Source organism: Lolium perenne, chromosome 1 (genome assembly GCF_019359855.2).
Source record: "Lolium perenne isolate Kyuss_39 chromosome 1, Kyuss_2.0, whole genome shotgun sequence".
In the NCBI taxonomy this organism is placed as follows: Eukaryota; Viridiplantae; Streptophyta; class Magnoliopsida; order Poales; family Poaceae; genus Lolium; species Lolium perenne.
Window position 1 is genome coordinate 178,522,294 of NC_067244.2, and position 24,200 is coordinate 178,546,493.

The 24,200-nt window shown below is 46.3% G+C and overlaps 1 long non-coding RNA gene across 2 annotated transcripts; it reads right to left on the bottom strand.

Annotated features, from left to right (window-relative positions):
* Window positions 1–1,823: 1,823 nt before the first annotated feature.
* Window positions 1,824–2,970, bottom strand: LOC127305898 (uncharacterized). Of its 2 annotated transcripts, none has more exons than XR_007854228.2 (2): window positions 2,367–2,970; window positions 1,824–2,249 (listed from the first exon to the last, which is right to left on the bottom strand). It is a non-coding gene; the product is annotated as an uncharacterized lncRNA (long non-coding RNA). The 2 variants fall into 2 exon arrangements; XR_007854251.2 differs by having other exon boundaries at window positions 1,824–2,286.
* Window positions 2,971–24,200: the final 21,230 nt, after the last annotated feature.

Consider the following 24,200-nt stretch of genomic DNA (forward strand, 5'->3'; position numbering starts at 1 on the left):
CTGCATTATGGGGTTAAGGCTAACAAACCTAGGCTCCAACATTTGAACTAAATAAGCTCCAGCAGTTTCATAAATAGGAGCAAGTTCTACTAAGGATCTATCCTCAATATCTTTATGCTTACTAACATGATTAAAGAATTCTTCAATGTTATCTCTCCCAATTATAGAACCAATACCTATTGATAGGTCTTTCAGATCGTACTTAGGGATCAACATAATGAGCTAAAAATAAAGCAACAAAATAACAACTATAAAAGAAACTATTTTGTGTGTGTTTTTGATATAATAAAGAAAATAAGACAAAGTAAAATAAACTAAGTAAAACAATAACAATGTAAAGAGATTGGAGATGAGAGACTCCCCTTGCAGAAATCCTCTTTCTCCCCGGCAACGGCACCAGAAAAAGTAGCTTGATGAGTGCAGAGCACACCATTGGGGAACCGCAAGAGGAAGGTATGATGAGCACAGTAGCAAGTTTTCCCTCGGTAAGAAACCAAGGTTTAATCGACCAGTAGGAGAAAGGAATGACTTCTGAAGGTGTTGCTAGCTGACTTTTTCCAGGGCGCACTACTAGCGTCAGCAACAACGTGAAACCTGCACACAACACAACCAAAATACTTTGCCCCAACTTACAATGAGGTTGTCAATCTCACTGGTTTTGCTGAAAACAAAGGATTAACCATATAGTGTGGAAAGAGATGTGTGTTTGCAGTGGAATTAAAGAAAACAATGCTTGCAGTAAGTAAACATAATATGTGTTTGCAGTAGATGAATTTATCAGTGTAAAATGAAGGACCGGGGTCCACAGTTCACTAGATGTGTCTCTCTATAAAAATAAATAACATGTTGGGTGAACAAATTACAGTTGGGCAATTGACAGAATAAAGACCATATATGATAAGATGATTACTATGAGATTCATTTGGGCATTACAACATAATACATAGTCTGTAATCCAACTGCGTCTATAACTAATAATCCACCTTCTAGTTAGAGTCCGCACCCCTTTCAGTATTAAGTTGCAAGCAACAGATTATCACATTAAGCAATGTGTGTAAAGTAAAAATAGAATTATCCTTAGACAAAGCCTTGTTGGTTTCTCCCCAGTAGCAACATCACATCTACAACCTTTGAAGTTATTGTCACTCTTCCAGACTACTACAGGCATGAACTCACTATCGAGTATAAATACTCTCTCTTGGAGTTACAAGCATATACTTGGCCAGAGCATCTACTAGCAACGGAGAGGATGCAAGATCACAAATAACATATGACAAATATATAATCAATCTCAACCACAATATTCAATATTCATCGGATCCTAGCAAATACAACATGTGGCATTACATAAAGATGATCTTGATCATGATAAGGAGCTCATAAGATCTAAACATGAAGAATAACACTACTAGGATTTTGCTTACCGCTGGCGCATGGAATTGGCTTACCGCCGGCATCTTCGCGTTCGCCGGCGATCACCTCGCCGGTGGTAAGTGGTTACCGCCGGCGTCTTCCGTTTCGCCAGCGGTAACATGATGTTATCCCCGGCGCTTTCGTGTATTCGCCAGCACTAGCTTCAACTACCCCCGGCACACAAGCCAATTCGCCAGCGCTAAGTTTGTATAGGATTAAAAAAAACAGCAGGTCCACACAATCCGTGATGGTGGATGTAAAAAGTCTGGCCTGAATTTTTCCATTGAAGTTGATGTGCAGATCTAGCCTTAATGAACTTCTAAGCAAACAATTTTCGAATAGAGAATGAAGAACTGAGAATAATTTTTGCTGTAGTAACACATAAGGGCTAGATCTGTAACGAATCCATCTCAGGGAGCAACAAAGATTAAAAACAGAAGAAGTAATTACATAAAGAAGCGGAAAAATCCAACGAATCCTTGCATCGTGAATAGCCGGATCTAAAAAAACAAGGGGCTCACGGTGTATGGCAGAGTCCGGATGCTCAGATCCAGTTGCTCTGCTTCCCCATGAATCCGTGCCGCTCTACGCCACCACAGCTCCCTCTACTCCCACCGTCGCCATGGCCGTCGCCTTGTGAGCACGGGCATGTGATCTCTCGTACCTGCACCAACATCTTCCCATGGCCGCCACCCTTCACCTTTGGAGCACCCGGGCTGCTCATGGTAATGGAGGCGCCACAACCGCGCCAAGGCCAAGGCCATAGTCGCCGCCCTTCACCTGGGAGCGTGGGCGCTACCGGCCTACACCACACCCTTCGTCCCTCCTCCGCCGACCTGATGATCCATTCGATTGGGCATCAAATTTCTCTCCCTTTTTCAGTAAGTAGGAAGAAAGGAGTTATAAATCAATAGAGACTCGAGCACGAACCAATGAACGGGGAAAAAATCTACCTATGGATGATGCCGGCCAAGGAGGTCCTGGGCGGTCGGCGGGGTCAAGGTAAGTCGTCGCGGCAGGGCGAGCACATGCTGGAGCGCACCTTCTGGGCCTCGTCGTCGCGCACCATGTGGGGGAGCTGCGGTAGGGCCGGCGCTGCAGAACCATCTGTGTCGACGGCGAGGTCAACCGGTGGGGTGGCGTCGGGTCGGAGCTGGTGCAGGAGAAAAGGCAGCGGCGGCGATCTGGCGCTGGGGAGGAGGTGTTATTGGTGGGGGAGAAGACGAGACATACGGCCATATGGGTAAGGATAAGGAAAGAGTGGACGAGAGGTAATGTTGGCCCAAATTACCCCCGGCGCCTACGAGCCGTGTTGGCCTGCAGTAAGGCCCATTAACCCCGGCGTCAATGAGTTGCATTCGCCAGCGATAACGCCAAACCCAACGGTGGTCTTGCGGCCCAATATAACGCTGGCACCTACGTACCAAATTCGCCGGTGATAATGCAGGTACCCCCGGCGTTTTCGATTCAAGCTTGCCGGCGGTAAGGTGAGGTGACCTTGGAAGGCCTTACCGCTGGCATCTTTAAATCGTACTCGCCGGCGGTAAGAAGTGCGGCTATAAGCCTTTTCCTAGTAGTGTAAAGTGGAGAAGACAACCATCCTGCTACTTTTATGGACCCGTAGTCCAGAGATGAACTACTCACTCATCACTTCGGAGGCAGGCACAGCGATGTAGAGGCCTCCGGTGATGATACCCCCCTCCAGCAGGGTGCCGGGAGAGCTTCAGAACCCTCCCGAGCTAGGGTCGGCGATGGCGGCCGCGATGGAACTTTTCGTGGATGGAGGGTCGGGTTTTTCTCGAATAGGCGAATTAATAGGTGGAACGGCGAGATCGGTGGGTGCCCGAGGGGCCCACACCACCCCTAGGCGCGACCAGGGGTGGCCCGCGCCTAGGGCAGGGGAGGCCGCCTCGTGGCGCTTTGTCTCTACTCCGGACTCCGTCTTCGTTACAGTAAAATAGGAACTTCGGCTTTTGTTTCGTCCAATTCCGAGAATATTTCCTGTACAACTTTTCTGAAATGTAAAATAGCGGAAAGCAAGGAACTGGCACTATGGCATCTTGTCAATAGGTTAGTTCCAAAAAAATGTATAAAAGTACAACAAAGTGTAAACAAAACATATAGAAATTGGTGTAAAACAAGCAGGGAGCATCAAAAATCATAGATACGTTTGCAACGTATCCGTGGTGAGCAGATGTGGGAGAAAATGATCTACGAGAAGGATGGATTCATCATGGATGACGCCGATGATGATGAGGAGGAGGAGGAAGAGGAAGCTAGAGCTGGTAGTGAGCAGATGGGGGAAAATGATCTACGAGAAGGATGCATGGCTTCATCATGGACGACGCCGATGATGAGGAGGAGGAGGAAGAAGAGGAAGCCAGAGCTGGTGGTGAGCAGAGGAGGAAGAAGAGGAAGCCAGAGCTGGTGGTCAGTAGAGGAGGAAGAAGAGGAAGCCAGAGCTGCTAGTGAGAAGAGGAGGGACAAAACGAGTACGAGAAGGATGTATTCATCGTGGATGACACCGATGATGATGAGGAGGAGGAAGAAAAGGAAGCCAGAGTTGGGCATCTAACCTTTTAGTCCCGGCTGGTGGGTGCAACCGGGACTAAGGTGGTTTTAGAAGCCATCTACCAAAACTTTCGGCGGGATAAGGACGTGTGGGCAACCATTAGTCCTGGCTAGTGGGTGCAACCGGGACTAAAGGTGGTTTTTTGTGTCATCTAACAAAACTGTCGGTGGGATAAGGACGTGTGGGTAACCTTTAGTCCCGGTTGGTGTGTGCAACCGGGACTAAAGTTGTCGGCATGATAAGGACGTGTGGGTGGACGCACTGCTCGATGAGATAAGGCATGTAGCGCACGATGCCCTGCCGGAGGAACAAGATGAAGAAGAAGCGGCGCCGTGCCTATAAAAGGGGCTTCGATAATCGCCATGGCAAGCATCTCAACAAGCCAACCTAGAAGGTAGGGAGCTCCGTACCCATGGCCGGAGGAAAGGATTGGGAAATCTCCCGTGGCGGAGCTTCTCGAAGATGTCGTTGGTTCACACGCCCTAGGACATCTTCGGAATTTCCTCCTCGGAATTTTTTCCCTGCGATCCCATGAAAGCCTCCATCTCCTGTAACAGTGTTGGGGAAGGGTTGGAGATCTCCCGTCACGGAGCTTCTTGAAGATGTCGTTGGTGCACACAACCTAGGAAATCTTCAGAAGTTCCGCCTCGGAATAGTTTCCCCGCAAGCCCGTGAAAGCCTCCATCTCCTCTAACAGTGTTGGGGAAAGGGTTGGGAAATCTCCCGTGGCGGGGCTTCTTGAAGATGTCATTGGTGCACACGCCCTAGGACATCTCCGTAAGTTCCGCCTCAGAAAAATTTCCCCGCAAGCCCGTGAAAGCCTCCATCTCCTCTAACAGTGTTGAGGAATCTCCCTATGGTACCATCCTCTATTTAACTAGTAAACACAACCAACCATCTCCACGGTTAATATGTGACATACAGTTACATTATTACACAGAAATAAATGGGAAATTGATTGCCATATTGAGATACACATGTCTTCCATGAACCTTCTTTGTGTATGCCCTTGCTTATGATCGCTTCGGCCGTAACCATAGAGCATGTTCATCAGTTAACTTCATGCTTGCTTCAATGTTAACTGTGAAGGGCGGAATTTCATCAAACTTATTATAATCTTCTGACATTTCTGTCTTGTCCTCCACTCCCACGATATTTCTTTTTCCTGAAAAAACTATGTGTCGCTTTGGCTCATCATATGATGTATTCGTTTGCTTATTATTTTCTTTTTCTCGGTTTGGTAGACATGTCCTTCACATAAAAAACCTGGGCCACATCCTTGGCTAGAACGAATGGTTTGTCTCTATACCCAAGATTGTTGAGATCCACTATTTTCATTCCATAAAACTTGTCTACCTGACCCGCCTCCTGTTATCTTGACCCATTTGCACCTAAACAAGGGGACCTTAAAAGAAGGTCCATAGTCAAGTTCACATATCTCCTCTATGTAACCATAATATGTGTCCTTTTGGCCTTTGTTGTTTGTTGCATCAAAGCGGACACCACTATTTTGGTTGGTGCTCTTTTTATCTTGGGCGACCGTGTAAAATGTATTCCCATTTATCTCGTACCCTTGGAAAGTCAATGCAGTCGAAGATGGTGTCTTGGCCAACAAGTACAACTGATCTCTAATAGTGGTGTCATTCATGGGATGTTTTTGCAACCAACCGCCAAAATTCTCCATGTGATCACGTATAATACAGTCGTGTGACTGCCCTGGGTTTTGGGAGCGTACAAAATTCTTGTGTACATTGATATACCAGAGCCACCAAGGTGGAACTTTGTAGAACTGTGTAGCGTGCTTGAGTGAAAGAATGCTCGTCCATACTTATCATTGCTTTCTTTCCTAACGTGCCTTTTCCACTCAGTCTTCCCTCATGCCGCCATTCAGGAACACCAATCGGCTTAAGGTCAGGAATAAAGTCAACATAAAACTCAATGACCTCCTACCATAGCCCTTGGAGATGCTTCCTTCTGGATTAGCACGGTAATGAACATATTTCTTTAAGACTCACATGATCCTATCAAAGGGGAACATATTGTGTAGAAACACAGAACCGAGAATGGAAATCTCATCGACTAGGTGAGTGAGGAGATGTGTCATAATATTGAAGAAGGATGGCGTGAACTGATACATCCAAAATGTATCTACTTTCCCAAATACTTTTGCTATTGTTTTCCCTCTACTTTGTGTGTTTTTTAATGCAACTAACACGGACTAATGCTGTTTTCAGTATAATTGCTCAGGTGTCTCATTTTTGTGCAGAAATCCAATTTTTAGGAAAATCCCCGGAAATTACCGCAAACTCCCTATTTTACTCGAAGACTCACGGAGCCAGAATACGAGACGGAGAAGAGCCACGGGGGGGCACACCATTCCTAGGCGCGGGCCACCCCCTGGCCGCGCCTAGGGGTGGTGTGGGCGCCTCGGGCACCTCCTCGACCCTTCCTCCTGGCTATTGTAGGGATTCGTTGCATAGAAAACAAAAAATTTCCTACCGCTAAACGCAATCCAAGCCAAGATGCAATCTAGAAGACGGGAGCAACGAGGGGATGAACGAGACTCACCCTTGAAGATTTCCAAAGCCTACAAGATGAGGCTCTTGTTGCTGCGGTAGACGATCACTTGCCGCTTTCAAAAGCGCGTAGAAGATCTTGACGGTGCCACAATCGGGCAGCACCTCCATACTCGGTCACACGTTCGGTGTTGATGAAGACGACGTCCTTCTCCCCGTTCCAGCGGGCAGCGGAAGTAGTAGCTCCTCCTTGAATCCGGCAGCACAACGGCATGGTGGCGGTGGCGATGGAGATCTCCGGCGGAGCTTCGCTAAGCGTTGCTGGAGAGGTGGAGGAGTGGGGCGGCTAGGGTTTGGGGAGAGGGGGTGGCCGGCCTCCTTGGGGTGCGGCCAAGGTGGTGGTGTTGTGGTGTTGTGGTGGCCGGCCCCCTCCCCTTGGCCCCTCATTATATAGGTGGAACCCCAAGTGTTGGACTACAAGTCTTCGAATAAGACCCCAACCCAAAACCTTCCATGTGTAGGGAAACCTACCCAAGGTGGGATTCCCACCTCAAGTGGGACTCCCACCGTTCCATGAGGGGGGGTGGCCGTCCCCCTTGGTGGAGTCCACTTGGGACTCCACCCCTCTAGGGTTGGCCGGCCATGGGTGGTGGAGTCCCTTCGGGACTCCGCCTTCCAAAGTGATTTCTTCCGGACTTTTCTAGAACCTTCTAGAACCTTCCATAAATGCACCGGATCATTTTCAAACTTATAAAATGACTTCCTATATATGAATCTTATTCTCCGGACCATTCCGGAACTCCTCGTGATGTCCGAGATCCCATCCGAGACTTCGAACAAAACTTCGAACTCCATTCCATATTCAAGTTCTACTAATACGACATCAAACCTTAAGTGTGTCACCCTACGGTTCGCGAACTATGTGGACATGGTTGAGAACTCTCTCCGACCAATAACCAATAGCGGGATCTGGAGATCCATAATGGCTCCCACATATTCAACGACGACTTAGTGATCGAATGAACCATTCACATACGATACCAATTCCCTTTGTCACGCGATATTTTACTTGTCCGAGGTTTGATCATCGGTATCTCTCTATACCTTGTTCAACCTCGTCTCCTGACAAGTACTCTTTACTCGTACCGTGGTATGTGGTCTCTTATGAACTATTCATATGCTTGCAAGCTATTTAGACGACATTCCACCGAGAGGGCCCAGAGTATATCTATCCGTCATCGGGATGGACAAATCCCAGTGTTGATCCATATGCCTCAACTCATACTTTCCGGATACTTAATCCCACCTTTATAACCACCCATTTACGCAGTGGCGTTTGATGTAGGTATAAGTGATTTACATGATCTCATGGTCGAAAGGACTAGGTAACTATGTATCGAAAGCTTATAGCAAATAACTTAATGACGTGATCTTATGCTACGCTTAATTGGGTGTGTCCATTACATCATTCATATAATGACATAACCTTGTTATTAATAACATCCAATGTTCATGATCATGAAACAATGATCATCTATTAATCAACAAGCTAGTTAAGAGGCTTACTAGGGACTCCTTGTTGTTTACATAACACACATGTATCAATGTTTCGGTTAATACAATTATAGCATGGTATATAAACATTTATTATAAACATAAAGATATATAATAACCACTTTTATTATTGCCTCTTGGGCATATCTCCAACAGTCTCCCACTTGCACTAGAGTCAATAATCTAGATTACATTGTAAGGTACCTAACACCCATGGCATTCTGGTGTTGGTCATGCTTTGCCCTAGGGAGAGCTTTAGTCAATGGATCTGCTACATTCAGATCAGTATGTACTTTGCAAATCTTTACTTCTCCATCTTCGATGTACTCGCGAATCGAGTGGTAACGCAGCTTGATATGCTTCAGCCTCTTGTGTGACCTTGGTTCTTGTGCATTGGCGATGGCACCCATGTTGTCACAGTAGATGACTAGTGGGTCCAATGCACTAGGAACCACACCGAGCTCTACACTGAACCTCTTCATCCATACCGCTTCTGATGAAGCCTCTGAAGCCGCTATATACTCCGATTCTGTTGAAGACTTCGCCACCGTGCACTGCTTCGAGCTTGCCCAGCTTACTCCAGCACCATTCAATATAAACACGTACCCAGACTGAGACTTAGAGTCATCAGGATCAGTGTTCCAACTTGCATCGGTGTAACTGGTTACAACGAGCTCTTGGTCACCTCCATAACAAAGAAACATATCCTTAGTTCTTTTCAAGTACTTCAGGATATTCTTGACCGATGTCCAGTGTTCCATTCCTGGATCACTTTGATATCTGCTAGACAAACTAACAACATGTGCTATATCCGGTCTAGTACATAGCATGGCATACATGATAGAGCCTACTGCCGAGGCATAGGGGATCTGACTCATCCTTTCTCTTTCTTCTGCCGTAGCCGGTCCTTGAGTCTTACTCAAGACCTTTCCTGGTAACATAGGTAAGAACCCTTTCTTACTTTCTTCCATTCTAAACTTCTTTAGAATCTTGTCCAGGTATGTACTCTGTGATAGCCCTATTAGACGTCTTGATCTATCTCTATAAATCTTGATGCCTAATATATACGATGCTTCACCAAGGTCTTTCATTGAAAAACTATTATTCAAATAACCTTTTACACTGCTTAATAGTTCTATATCATTCCCAATCAATAATATGTCATCTACATATAATATCAGGAACGCTACAGAGCTCCCACTCACTTTATTGTAAATAGAGGCCTTTCCATGACACTATATAAACCCGAAGTCTTTGATCACCTTATCAAAGCGTCGGTTCCAACTTCTTGATGCTTGCTTCAGTCCATAGATTGAACGCTGAAGTTTGCACACCTTGTCAGCATTTTTAGGATCGACAAAACCTTTGGGTTGTACCATATACAACTCTTCCTCAATGTCTCCATTAAGGAACGCCGTTTTGACATCCATCTGCCAAATCTCATAATCGAAAAATGCAGCTATTGCTAACAAAATCCTCACAGATTTTAGCTTCGCTACAGGTGAGAAAGTCTCATCGTAGTCAACACCTTGAATTTGTCAGAAACCCTTTGCGACAAGTCGAGCTTTATAGACAATAATATTACCATCAGCATCTGTTTTTCTTTTGAAGATCCATTTATTCTCGACAGCCTTGCGGCTATCAGGTAAGTCTACCAAAGTCCACACTTTGTTATCATACATGGATCCCATTTCAGATTTCATGGCTTCTTGCCATTTGTTGGAATCTGGGCTCATCATCGCTTCTTCATACGTCGCAGGGTCTTCATCATTGTTGTCCACAATCATGACATTTAGATAAGGATCATACCAATCAGGAGTGGCACGTTCCCTTGTCGATCTGCCGGGTTCAGTAGCTATCTCATTTGAAGTTTCATGATCATTATCATTAGCTTCCTCTGTTACCGGTGCAGGCGGTACAGGAACAACTTCCGGCACTGCGCTACTCTGATCAACGAGTGAAGATTCAGTAATCTCGTCGAGTTCTACTTTTCTTCCAATCACTTCTTTAGTGAGAAATTCTTTCTCAAGAAAGGTTCCGTTCTTAGCAACAATGATTTTGCCTTCGGATCTGTGATAGAAAGTGTACCCTATAGTTTCCTTAGGGTATCCTATGAAGACGCATTTCTCCGCTTTGGGTTCTAGCTTGTCCGGTTGTAACCTTTTTACATAGGCTTCGCAACCCCAAACTTTAAGGAACAACAGCTTAGGTTTCTTATTAAACCATAATTCATACGGTGTCGTTTCAACGGATTTAGATGGTGCCCTATTTAAAGTGAATGCAGCTGTCTCTAATGCATAACTCCAAAATGATAACGGCAAATCAGTAAGAGACATCATAGAACGAACCATATCTAAGAGAGTTCGATTACGTCGTTCGGACACACTGTTTCGTTGTGGTGTTCCCGGCGGTGTCAATTGTGAAAGTATTCCGCATTTCTTTAAATGCATGCCAAACACATAACTCAGATATTCACCTCCGCGATCAGATCGTAGAAATTTAATCTTCTTGTTACGTTGATTTTCTACTTCACTTTGGAATTCCTTAAACTTCTCGAAAGTTTCGGATTTATGTTTCATGAAATAGATATACCCATATCTACTCAGATCATCTGTGAAGGTTAGAACATAACGATAACCACCGCGCGATGCTACACTCATTGGTCCGCACACATCGGTATGTATGATTTCCAATAAGTCAGTAGCTCGCTCCATAATACCAGAGAATGGAGTCTTAGTCATTTTTCCCATTAGACATGCTTCGCATCTATCAAGTGACTCAAAGTCAAGTGATTCAAGTAATCCATCGGAATGGAGTTTCTTCATGCGTTTCACTCCAATATGACCAAGACGACAGTGCCACATATAAGTAGAATTATCATTCAATTTAATTCGCTTAGCATCAATGTTATGAACATGTGTATCACTACTATCGAGATTTAATAGAAATAAACCATTCTTCTCAGGTGTGTGACCATAAAATATATTATTCATAAAAATAGAACAACCATTATTCTCAGACTTGAATGAATAACCGTCTTGCATTAAACATGATCCAGATATAATGTTCATGCTCAACGCAGGCACAAAATAACAATTATTGAGGTTTAAAACTAATCCCGAAGGTAGATGTAGAGGGAGCGTGCCGACAGCGATCACATCGACCTTGGATCCATTTCCAACGCGCATCATCACTTCATCCCTCGATAGTCTTCGTTTATTCCGTAGTTCCTGTTTCGAGTTACAAATATGAGCAATCGAACCAGTATCAAATACCCAGGTACTAGTACGAGAACCAGTAAGATAAACATCTATAACATGTATATCAGATATACCTTTCTTCTTCTTGACAAGGCCGCTCTTCAGATCAGCCAAATACTTGGAGCAATTACGCTTCCAGTGTCCCTTCTCCTTGCAGTAATAGCACTCAGCATCAGGCTTAGGGCCAGTCTTAGGTTTCACAGGAGGCGTGACAGCTTTCTTGCCGCCCTTCTTGAATTTGCCTTTAGACTTGCCCTGTTTCTTGAAACTGGTGGTCTTGTTGACCATCAACACTTGGTGCTCTTTCTTTATCTCAATCTCAGTAGATTTCAGCATGGTGAAGAGTTCAGGTAACTCTTTGTTCATGTTCTGCATATTGTAGTTCATCACAAAGTTCTTGTAACTAGGTGGCAGTGATTGAAGGACACGATTAATCCCTAGTCTGTTAGGAATCACTATTCCCAAGTCACTGAGTTTCTTCGCATGCCCAGTCATGATGAGCATGTGCTTACTAACGGAGCTGCCTTCTTCCATCATGCAGCTGAAGAAGTGTTTCGATGCTTCATAGCATTCCACGGCCGCATGAGTTTCAAAGATAGCTTTCAGCTCATTGACCAACTCATGAGGATCGTGGTGCTCAAAACGTTTTTGAAGATCGGCTTCTAGACTGCATAGGATGGCACACTGAACTTGAGAGTACCGAGTTTTCCGAGTCGCGTAAACATTCTTTACTTCATCGGTTTCAGTTTCTGCAGGAGGGTCACCTAGCGGTGCATCAAGCACATATTGCAGGTTTCCACCAGCGAGGAAGATCCTCACATGACGAAACCAGTCGGTGAAGTTGCTACCGTTGCTCTTAAGCTTTTCTTTCTCTAGGAACTGGTTAAAATTGATTGGGGACGCCATATCTACAACATATATTTGCAATAGTTTAGACTAAGTTTATGACAAATTGAGTTCAAATTTTAATTCAACAAAATTAAAAATCTAGGTGAACTCCCACTTAAAACAATATCCCTCGAATTGTCTTAGTGATCACACGAACCAAATCCACCACACCAAGTCCGATCATCACGAGACAAGATGTAACTTCAATGGCGAACACTCAAAGTGTTCATCATATCAATCATATGATTCATGCTCTACCTTTCGGTATCACGTGTTCCGAGACCATGTCCTACATGCTAGGCTCGTCAAGGCAACCTTAGTGTCCGCGTGTGCAAATCTGGCGTGCACCCGTTGTATGCACATGTTGAATCTATCACACCCGATCATCACGTGATGCTTCGAAACAACAAGTCTTGGCAACGGTGCTACTAAGGATGAACACTTTATTATCTTGATATTTTAGTGAGAGGGATCATCTTATAATGCTACCGTCGTGATCTAAGCAAAATAAGATGCATAAAAGGATTAACATCACATGCAATTCATATGTGATATGATATGGCCCCTTTGTCTTTGCGCCTTTGATCTTCATCTCCAAAGCACGGACATGACCTCCATCATCAACGGGCATGATCTCCATCATCGTCGGCGTAGCGTCAAGGTCAATGGCATCGTCTTCATGATTGTTCTCCCATGTATCAACTATTACAACTTCTTTGATATACTACTCAACATGAAATTTAAAGACAACCATAAGGCTCCTGCCGGTTGCCACAATACAATAATGATCATCTCATACATATTCATCATCACATTATGGCCATATCACATCACCAAACCCTGCAAAAATAAGTTAGACATCTCTAATTTGGTTTGCATATTTTACGTGGTTTAGGGTTTTCGAGTAAGATCTAATCTACCTACGAACATGAACCACAATAGTGATACTAGTGTTGTCAATAGAAGAGTAAATTGAATCTTCACTATAGTAGGAGAGATAGACACCCGCAAAGCCACTTATGCAATACAAGTTGCATGTCGAGCGTGGAGCAAATCTCATGGACGCGGTCATGTAAAGTTAGCCCGAGCCGCTTCATCCCACTATGCCACAAAGATGCAAAGTACTCAAACTAAAGACAACAAAGCATCAACGGCCACAAAACAATTGTGTTCTACTCGTGCAACCAATCTATGCATAGACACGGCTCTGATACCACTGTAGGGATTCGTAGCATAGAAAACAAAAAAATTCCTACCGCGAGAACGCAATCCAAGCCAAGATGCAATCTAGAAGATGGTAGCAACAAGGGGATGAACGAGACTAACCCTTGAAGATTTCCAAAGCCTACGAGATTAGATCTCGTTTTTGCAGAAGATGATCACTTGCCGCTTTCAAAAGCACGTAGAAGATCTTGACGGTGCCACAATCGGGCAGCACCTCCGTACTCGGTCACACGTTCGATGTTGATGAAGACGACGTCCTTCTCCCCGTTCCAGCAGGCAGCGGAAGTAGTAGATCCTCCTTGGAATCCCGGCAGCACGACGGCGTGGTGACGGTGTCGATGGAGATCTCCGGCGGAGCTTCGCTAAGCGTATGCGGGAGAGGTGGTGGAGGAGGGGCGGCTAGGGTTTGGGAGAGGGGGCGCCGGCCACTATAGGGGTGCGGCCAACTAGGGCTTGGTGTGGCCGGCCCCCTCCCCTTGCTCCTCATTATATAGGTGGAACCCCCAAGAGTTGGTCTACAAGTCTTCGAATAAGACCCTAACCCAAAACCTTCCATGTGTAGGGAAACCTACCCAAGGTGGGATTCCCACTCAAGGTGGGATTCCCACCTTTCCTTGGAGGGGGGTGACCGGCCACCTTGGTGGAGTCCACGTGGGACTCCACCCCCTTAGGATTGGCCGGCCATGCTAGGTGGAGTCCCTCCGGGACTCCGCCTTCCATAGTGATTTCTTCCGGACTTTTCTAGAACCATCTAGAACCATCCATAAATGCACCGAATCATTTTCAAACTTATAAAATGACTTCCTATATATGAATCTTATTCTCCGGACCATTCTGGAACTCCTCGTGATGTCCTGGATCCCATCCGAGACTCCGAACAAAACTTCGAACTCCATTCCATATTCCATATCTACTAATACGACATCAAACCTTAAGTGTGTCACCCTACGGTTCGCGAACTATGTAGACATTGTTGAGACCTCTCTCCAACCAATAACCAATAGCGGGATCTGGAGATCCATAATGGCTCCCACATATTCAACGATGACTTAGTGATCGAATGAACCATTCACATACGATACCGATTCCCTTTGTCACGCGATATTTTACTTGTCCGAGGTATGATCATCGGTATCTCTATACCTTGTTCAACCTCGTCTCTTGACAAGTACTCTTTTCTCGTACTGTGGTATGTGGTCTCTTATGAACCATTCATATGCTTGCAAGCTAATTAGACGACATTCCACCGAGAGGGCCCAGAGTATATCTATCCGTCATCGGGATGGACAAATCTCACTGTTGATCCATATGCCTCAACTCATACTTTCCAGATACTTAATCCCACCTTTATAACCACCCATTTACGCAGTGGCGTTTGATGTAATCAAAGTACCTTTCCGGTATAAGTGATTTACATGATCTCATGATCGAAGGACTAGGTAACTATGTATCGAAAGCTTATAGCAAATAACTTAATGACGTGATCTTATGCTACGCTTAAATGGGTGTGTCCATTACATCATTCACATAATGACATAACCTTGTTATTAATAACATCCAATGTTCGTGATCATGAAACTATGATCATATATTAATCAACAATGTCGTCGTGGTGAACGAGCAGATGCCATGGGATGGCTTGAGTTGGGGCCGAATGGACACTAGAGGATTCGGGGGAGGGTTTGTGATCAGATGGGATGAACTTCCGGATGCTTTCCTCAAGAACACAGCCAAAGGCAGGGATACAAGAAGAAACGCACAAGGAAGAACTCTGCTCTAGATCACTATCTTCATTGATCTCAACATGGTACAAGTTTCCGGTTACAAGGTTCCTCTTAGGATCAAACGTCTAACCTCTCAGCCTCTCTGGTACAGCGGTGCCCCCTCTCCTTATATAGGGGGGAGTATGGCTTACAGAGCAAGAAACCCTAATGGCATCTTTGACTGGACAAACTACTTTACAAAGTAACTTTAATCATAGATGACGCCGGGGTCTTCTTTAATCAGGGAGGCTGACGTCCTCCGGCTTCTTTCTGCGTCACCCCTCTCTTTGGCGCCACGGCTTCGATTAAAGCCACTTTGCTTAGCTCATCCTTGTCCTCTAGCTCTGAAGAGAATCTTTGACCAGTCTTGCCGACATGCTCTTCTTTCCGGTAACCCGGTGTCTTCTTCATCCGGTTCCTAGATACCCTCTCTGGGATACCGGCCTGGCTTTACTTAGCCAAACACTTATCTTTGTGCTCCGGTATAAACATTAAACCGGTATCTTGATGGCTCAAACCATCCGGTTTGGCATGCCTTTGGCATACCGGGGGTCATTCCCCCAACATTAGTCCCCGAAGCTGGTATAGTCTGGCGGACTCTATCCAACAGACCATGCCAGGTTCTCACATCTTAGGATACCGGTTTAATCTATCCGGCGCTTAGCTTGGATCCGGCATCTTTGCCCGGACTTACATTTTCTCTCTTTGCAAAGTATTTTTCGGTATCTTAGCCTCCGGTATCTTATCCATTAAACCTCTCCTCGGCGAAGTCGAGAATTTCTCGGGCCCCGCGCTTCGCTGACATGCGCATCAGAATCGACGCGCCAAAGGTCGTGGGTCACTTCCCTTCGGCTTCCGCGCGCGCAATAACTGCTGCACAGTGGATCCTGACCGCCGTTCCGGATCCGTGTGTGCCTCCCTGTGGCTTTCTGTTTTTTACACGTGTACCGCTGCGCCACGTGGTGGCCCGTGGAGCGAACCGTCGCAGCACGGCGGTTTTCGGCCCACTTATCCCTCTTCCTTTATAAGGAGAAACTGCCCCTTCTTCTTCCTCTTCTCGCATTCCCCACTTCCTCACGCACAGAGTTCCTCGCCGTCTGCGCCTCCGTTGCTCCCGCTCGTCGCTCGAACTCCGCCGCCCGGCGAATCTTCGCTGCTGCTCCACCGGACTTCGCCGAACTTCGCCGCGCGGAGAATCTTCGCGGCGCTTCCTTTGGAGCCGCGGAATTGGTGCTTCATGATACGCGTACAGCACGCGACCGTTGGGAACCCCAAGAGGAAGGTGTGATGCGTACAGCGGCAAGTTTTCCCTCAGTATGAAACCAAGGTTTAATCGAACCAGTAGGAGCCAAGAAGCACGTTGAAGGTTGATGGCAGCGAGATGTAGTGCGGCGCAACACCAGGGATTCCGGCGCCAACGTGGAACCTGCACAACACAACCAAAGTACTTTGCCCCAACGAAACAGTGAGGTTGTCAATCTCACCGGCTTGCTGTAACAAAGGATTAGATGTATAGTGTGGATGATGATTGTTTGCAGAGTACAGTAGAACAATTGCAGTAGATTGTATTTCAGATGTAAAGAATAGGACCGGGGTCCACAGTTCACTAGAGGTGTCTCTCCCATAAGATAATTAGCATGTTGGGTGAACAAATTACAGTTGGGCAATTGACAAATAGAGAGGGCATGACCATGCACATACATGATATGATGAGTATTGTGAGATTTAATTGGGCATTACGACAAAGTACATAGACCGCTATCCAGCATGCATCTATGCCTAAAAGGTCCACCTTCAGGTTATCATCCGAACCCCTTCCAGTATTAAGTTGCTAACAACAGACAATTGCATTAAGTATGGTGCGTAATGTAATCAATAACTACATCCTCGGACATAGCATCAATGTTTTATCCCTAGTGGCAACAGCACATCCATAATCTTAGAGGTTTCTCTCACTCCCCCAGATTCACGGAGACATGAACCCACTATCGAGCATAAATACTCCCTCTTGGAGTTACTAGCATCAACTTGGCCAGAGCCTCTACTAATAACGGAGAGCATGCAAGATCATAAACAACACATAGATATAAATTGATAATCAACATAACATAGTATTCTCTATTCATCGGATCCCAACAAACACAACATATAGCATTACAGATAGATGATCTTGATCATGTTCGGCAGCTCACAAGATCCGACAATGAAGCACATAAGGAGAAGACAACCATCTAGCTACTGCTATGGCCCCATAGTCCAGGGGTGAACTACTCACTCATCACTCCGGAGGCGACCATGGCGGTTTAGAGTCCTCCGGAAGATGAATCCCCTCTCCGGCAGGGTGCCGGAGGCGATCTCCTGAATCCCCCGAGATGGGATTGGCGGCGGCGGCGTCTCTGGAAGGTTTTCCGTATCGTGGCTCTCGGTATTTGGGGTTTCGCGACGAAGGCTATTTGTAGGCGGAAGGGCAGGTCAAGGGGCGTCACGAGGGGCCCAGGTGACAGACCGGCGCGGCCAAGTCTTGGGCCGCGCCGCCCTATCATCTGGCCACGTCGTGGCCCCACTTCGTTGACTCTTCGGTCTTCTGGAAGCTTCGTGTGAAAATAGGCCCCTGGGCGTTGATTTCGTCCAATTCCGAGAATATTTCCTTACTAGGATTTCTGAAACCAAAAACAGCAGAAAAACAAAGAATCGGCTCTTCGGCATCTCGTCAATAGGTTAGTTCCAGAAAATGCATAAATATGACATAAAGTATGCATAAAACATGTAGATATCATCAATAATGTGGCATGGAACATAAGAAATTATCGATACGTCGGAGACGTATCAGCATCCCCAAGCTTAGTTTCTGCTCGTCCCGAGCAGGTAAACGATAAAAAAGATAATTTCTGGAGTGACATGCCATCATAACCTTGATCATACTATTGTAAGCATATGTAATGAATGCAGCGATCCAAACAATGTAAATGACATGAGTAAACAAATGAATCATATAGCAAAGACTTTTCATGAATAGTACTTCAAGACAAGCATCAATAAGTCTTGCATAGAAGTTAACTCATAAAGCAATAATTCAAAGTAAAGGTATTGAAGCAACACAAAGGAAGATGAAGTTTCAGCGGTTGCTTTCAACTTATAACATGTATATCTCATGGATATTGTCAATGTAAAGTAATATAACAAGTGCAATATGCAAGTATGTAGGAATCAATGCACAGTTCACACAAGTGTTTGCTTCTTGAGGTGGAGAGAGATAGGTGAACTGACTCAACAATAAAAGTAAAAGAAAGGTCCTTCAAAGAGGAAAGCATCGATTGCTATATTTGTGCTAGAGCTTTGATTTTGAAAACATATAGAGAGCATAAAAGTAAAATTTTGAGAGGTGTTTGTTGTTGTCAACGAATGGTAGTGGGCACTCTAACCCCCTTGCCAGACAAACCTTCAAAGAGCGGCTCCCATTTTATTTTATTTTTGTGTGGCACTCCTTCCAACCTTTCTTTCACAAACCATGGCTAACCGAATCCTCGGGTGCCTGCCAACAATCTCATACCATGAAGGAGTGCCTTTTTATTTTAGTTTTATTATGATGACACTCCTCCCCACCTTTGCTTTCTCAAGCCATGGCTAACCAAATCCTTCGGGTGCCGTCCAACAATCACATACCATGGAGGAGTGTCTATTTTTGTTAATTAATTTGGGACTGGGAATCCCATTGCCAGCTCTTTTTGCAAAATTATTGGATAAGCGGATGAAGCCACTAGTCCATTGGTGAAAGTTGCCCAACAAGATTGAAAGATAAACACCACATACTTCCTCATGAGCTATAAAACATTGACACAAATCAGAGGTGATAAATTTTGAATTGTTTAAAGGTAAGCAATTTACTTTGGAATGGCGGAGAAATACCATGTAGTAGGTAGGTATGGTGGACACAAATGGCATAGTGGTTGGCTCAAGTATTTTGGATGCATGAGAAGTATTCCCTCTCGATACAAGGTTTAGGCTAGCAAGGCTTATTTGAAACAGACACAAGGATGAAGCGGTGCAAAAAAACTCACATAAAAGACATATTGTAAACATTATAAGACTCTACACCGTCTTCCTTGTTGCTCAAACTCATTACTAGAAATTATCTAGACCTTAGAGAGACCAAATATGCAAACCAAATTTTAGCATGCTCTATGTATTTCTTCATTAATGGGTGCAAAGTATATGATGCAGGAGCTTAAACATGAGCACAACAATTGCCAAGTATCACATTATCCAAGACATTATAGCAAATTACTACATGTAACATTTTCCAATTCCAACCATATAACAATTTAACGAATAAGAAACTTCGCCATGAATATTATGAGTAAAGCCTAAGGACATATTTGTCCATATGCAACAGCGGAGCGTGTCTCTCTCCCACACAATGAATGCTAGGATCCATTTTATTCAAACAAAACAAAAACAAAAACAAACCGACGCTCCAAGCAAGGCACATAAGATGTGATGGAATAAAAATATAGTTTCAGGGGAGGAACCTGATAATGTTGTCGATGAAGAAGGGGATGCCTTGGTCATCCCCAAGCTTAGACGCTTGAATCTTCTTGATATATGCAGGGGTGAACCACCGGGGCATCCCCAAGCTTAGAGCTTTCACTCTCCTTGATCATGTTGTATCATCTCCCTCTCTTGATCCTTGAAAACTTCCTCCACACCAAACTCAAAACAACTCATTAGAGAGTTAGTGCACAATCAAAATATACATGTTCAGAGGTGACATAATCATTCTTAACACTTCTGGACATTGCACAAAGCTACTGAAAGTCAATGGAATCGAAATATCCATCGAACATATCAAAACAGGCAATGCGAAATAAAAGGCAGAATCTGTCAAAACAGAACAGTTCGTAAAGACGAATTTTATTGAGGCACCAGACTTGCTCAAATGAAAATTCTCAAATTGAATGAAAGTTGCGTACATATCTGAGGATCACTCACGTAAATTGGCATAATTTTCTGAGTTACCTACAGAGAATTTTGCCCAGATTCGTGACAGCAAAGAAATCTGTTTCTGCGCAGTAATCCAAATCTAGTATGAACCTTACTATCAACGACTTTACTTGGCACAACAAAGCACAAAACTAAGATAAGGAGAGGTTGCTACAGTAGTAAACAACTTCCAAGACACAAATATAAAACAAAGTACTGTAGTAAAAACATGGGTTGTCTCCCATAAGCGCTTTTCTTTAACGCCTTTCAGCTAGGCGCAGAAAGTGTGTATCAAGTATTATCAAGAGACGAAGTATCAACATCATAATTTGTTCTAATAATAGAATCAAAAGGTAACTTCGTTCTCTTTCCAGGGAAGTGTTCCATACCTTTCTTGAGAGGAAATTGATATTTAATATTACCTTCCTTCATATCAATGATAGCACCAACAGTTCGAAGAAAAGGTCTTCCCAATATAATGGGACAAGATGCATTGCATTCAATATCCAAGACAGGGTGCCGGAGGCGATCTCCTGAATCCCCCGAGATGGGATTGGCGGCGGCAGCGTCTCTGGAAGGTTTTCCGTATCGTGGCTCTCGGTACTGGGGGTTTCGCAATGAAGGCTATTTGTAGGCGGAAGGGCAGGTCAAGGGGCGTCACGAGGGGCCCAGTTGACAGGCCGGCGCGGCCAAGGCTTGGGTCGCGCCGCCCTATCATCTAGCCACCTCGTGGCCCCACTTCGTTGACTCTTCGGTCTTCTGGAAGCTTCGTGTGAAAATAAGCCCCTGGGCGTTGATTTCGTCCAATTCCGAGAATATTTCCTTACTAGGATTTCTGAAACCAAAAACAGCAGAAAACAGCAACTGGCTCTCCGGCATCTCGTCAATAGGTTAGTTCCAGAAAATGCATAAATATGACATAAAGTATGCATAAAACATGTAGATATCATCAATAATGTGGCATGGAACATAAGAAATTATCGATACGTCGGAGACGTATCACTTCACCAAGCTTCTCTCCACCTCACCATCGCCGGACCTCGTCGGCAACCGCAAGCTCGCCGCTCCACCGGCGAACCTCTTCCTCTGCGACTCCGCCGCCTCAGGTTAGGCTTAACTTGCATTTGCCCCTCTTTTGCTTGCTTTCTAGATCTTGGGCCGGTAGTGTATTTACTACCTCTTTTCTTTTTCTTTTTCTCTTACTCGTAGATCTTCGCGCAAGGGTAGATCGTGGGATTTGTGTTTTTTCGGGTCTCCTCTCATGTCTAGCGAAGAGTCTTCCTCCGCATCTTCCTCTACATCTTCCTCCAGTAGCCGGCATAGCAAATCCTCCGACGGATTATCTTCCGATCTTGTCCGGATGGACATTGATGCTGGCAACGATCAAGGAGCCGGCAGCTCTAGCCAAACCTCTGCCGTAGATCTTTCCGGCGTCACTCGCGGAACCTGGAGAGGCTCCGATGTCTCCCAGTACGAGATAGACTGGCTTTACCGGTCTAGGAGGATACCGGAAGGAGTATCCTACCGGCTTCCAGGCGACGAGATCGAACCGGTGCCCCGGCCCGGTGAGTTCGTTGTCTTTCTTGCTCACTTTGAGCGCGGCTTCGGCCTTCCTGCTTCTGAGTTTTTCCGCAGTTTCCTTGATTTCTACCAACTCCAACCTCACCACCTTCCCGGCAATGCCGTTTTCTATCTTTCCTGCTATGCCACCTTTCTGGAGGCCTATATCGGCATTCGTCCCACTCACGAGACGTTTGCCCGTTTCTTTGCTCTTCGGATTAATTCCGTTCAGGGCAAGGAAATTCCTAAACCCGAACCCCCCGTGCAATGCGGGTCTTGCATCATCGGCTCCCGCCAAGGGAGCCCTTTCTTCAAATTTGCCGGTCTCGAGTCATGCCGGTTATGGCAAGGGACCTTCTTCTACGTGAAGAATGACGGCGCCGCAGACCTCATCAATCTGCCACCTTTTAATCCGGCGCCGCCCAGAAAGATCAACTGGAGCTATTACCCGGGGACGGATCATGTCGAAATGAACCGGGTGATACGCTTCATGGAGCAGCTGATGAAGGAGACTAACATCTGCTCCGACGATATCATCCGCACCTTCATCTCGCGCCGGGTGCTTCCTCTTAAGCGCCGGGCTCACAAGATGAGCGAGATGTACGGTCCCGGTGATCCTACCAAGATCACCGGCCTTCCTCTCAGCAAGGAGGACATAGTCCTGAAGGCAAAGCAGATCTGCAAGACTGCGATGCCGGATGACTGGGAATGGGGCCTCCGGCCTCTCAGTTCCACTAACCCTCCGACCCAAGAAGTAAGAGATTACGCAACTCGGGTCGGTTTACCGGTAACCTTTATGCTGTTGTTAACCTTCTTTTCATTTGTTTCAGGACAAGGACCGCTTCCCCCGCATCGACTCGGATCGGCGAGGCCCTTGCCGGAAGCACGCTCTCGACGCAGTAGACCCGGACCCTTACATCCATTGGCTGGACTTGAAGATGGGCCGGACCAAAACTTCGCGCCTCGGTAACTCCCCACCGGAAACATCCGGTTCCTCGGACGACCTGACCTTGCTTGAGGTAGTTCTCTTTTTGATCTCTCATACTTTTCCATTATTGTTCCTCTGTAGATGTTCCCTCAGCTAGCTCCAACCCGCAGATCCACGAGCACGCGCCCCCCTGCAGGCCGAGGCCGGTCCCGAGTTTGTGGAGAAGCTCGTGGCCCAGGGCCAAAAGAACAAAGTTCCGGCTTCTGACGCCGGTTCGAGCCATGCCCCTCCTTCCAAACGCTTCCGGATGGAGGCCTTTGCGGGGAAGGTTGCAGGCGTGAGGCGCTACAAGGGCAAGAAGATGCCGACCTCCTCTGGGTAAGTTCCTGCTTTTCTTCTTGTTTTGTTTTTACCAAGTTCTTTTCCAGGTTGCTCTTTTCCAACTCTTTCTTTTTCTCTCGTTCAGCCCTGCGCTCAAGCTTGGCCCAAGGCCTGAGGGCTCTGAAGGTACCGCGAGGACCTCAACCCCTCCTCCTCACTCAAGCCCGGCACCATCAGGTGCCGGCAACACTTCAGCCTCCCCTCTGGGAGGCACTTCAAGTGCGGGGCGCGCGGCCCCTACATCGCCTGATCACCGCGCGGAGGAGGACCTTGTCTCCCCTCCTGAGAAAGATGATACCGGCGCCAGCAACATCGGCGCCGAAGAAAAAGCTGCTGGGCGGGCGGAACCTCTGGTTCCTCCCGTCCCAAAAAAGAAGAAGAAGAAGACCAAAGCGTCTTCCCCCTCCAGAGCCGCGCCGGAAACTTCCGCGCCGGCAGGCTCCAACCCGGGTGACGTGCCTGACGCTCCCCCTTCTCCCAGGACCACGCCAACGCCACCACCGGAAGCTCCTCGCGCCGAGCCAGCCGGGGCCACGCCAACACCGCCGCCGCCCAAAACCTTGAAGATCATCAAGGGGAAGGCAACGGCTTCCGGTACCTCCTCCGGCGGCCAGCAGCCCTTGGTGCTGCACACCGCCCGCACTGCTATGGCTGCCGGCGAGAAGGCCACCGGCCTGCTTGGCCGGATCACAGAGTTCCAGCGTGAAGGCCGGGAGTTGGGGCACTTGCTGCCCTATGCCCAGAAGTGGAACGCCACGGACGTGTCCGAGGCGACCCGCGGCCTGGGCAAGGACCGGCTACCGGCGCCTGACCCTGCTGGTCATCGGTGCTCAGAGGAGCACTTTATGCGGCTGCGTCGGGCCGTCAAGGAGCTGGACAGTGCGTGGTTCGACGCCACGAACAATATGATGGTAAGTCTCACCAAACCTTTTCTCTTTTTCCAACTCACACCGGTTTCTCTTCTTCCGGATCTTTTCTACCTTCTCTTCAACTTTTAAATTTATGCCGGTTTCTCTTTTTTGCTGAATCTTGTCTATCTTCCCAGTCCCCGAGTTTCGTGTTGAGAGCCTAGCTCTTAGCGCGAAACTTAGGTAAAAAATGCGCGAAACCGGCATAGCCAGTCCCCGAGTTTCGGGTTAAGAACTTTGCTCTTAGCGCGAA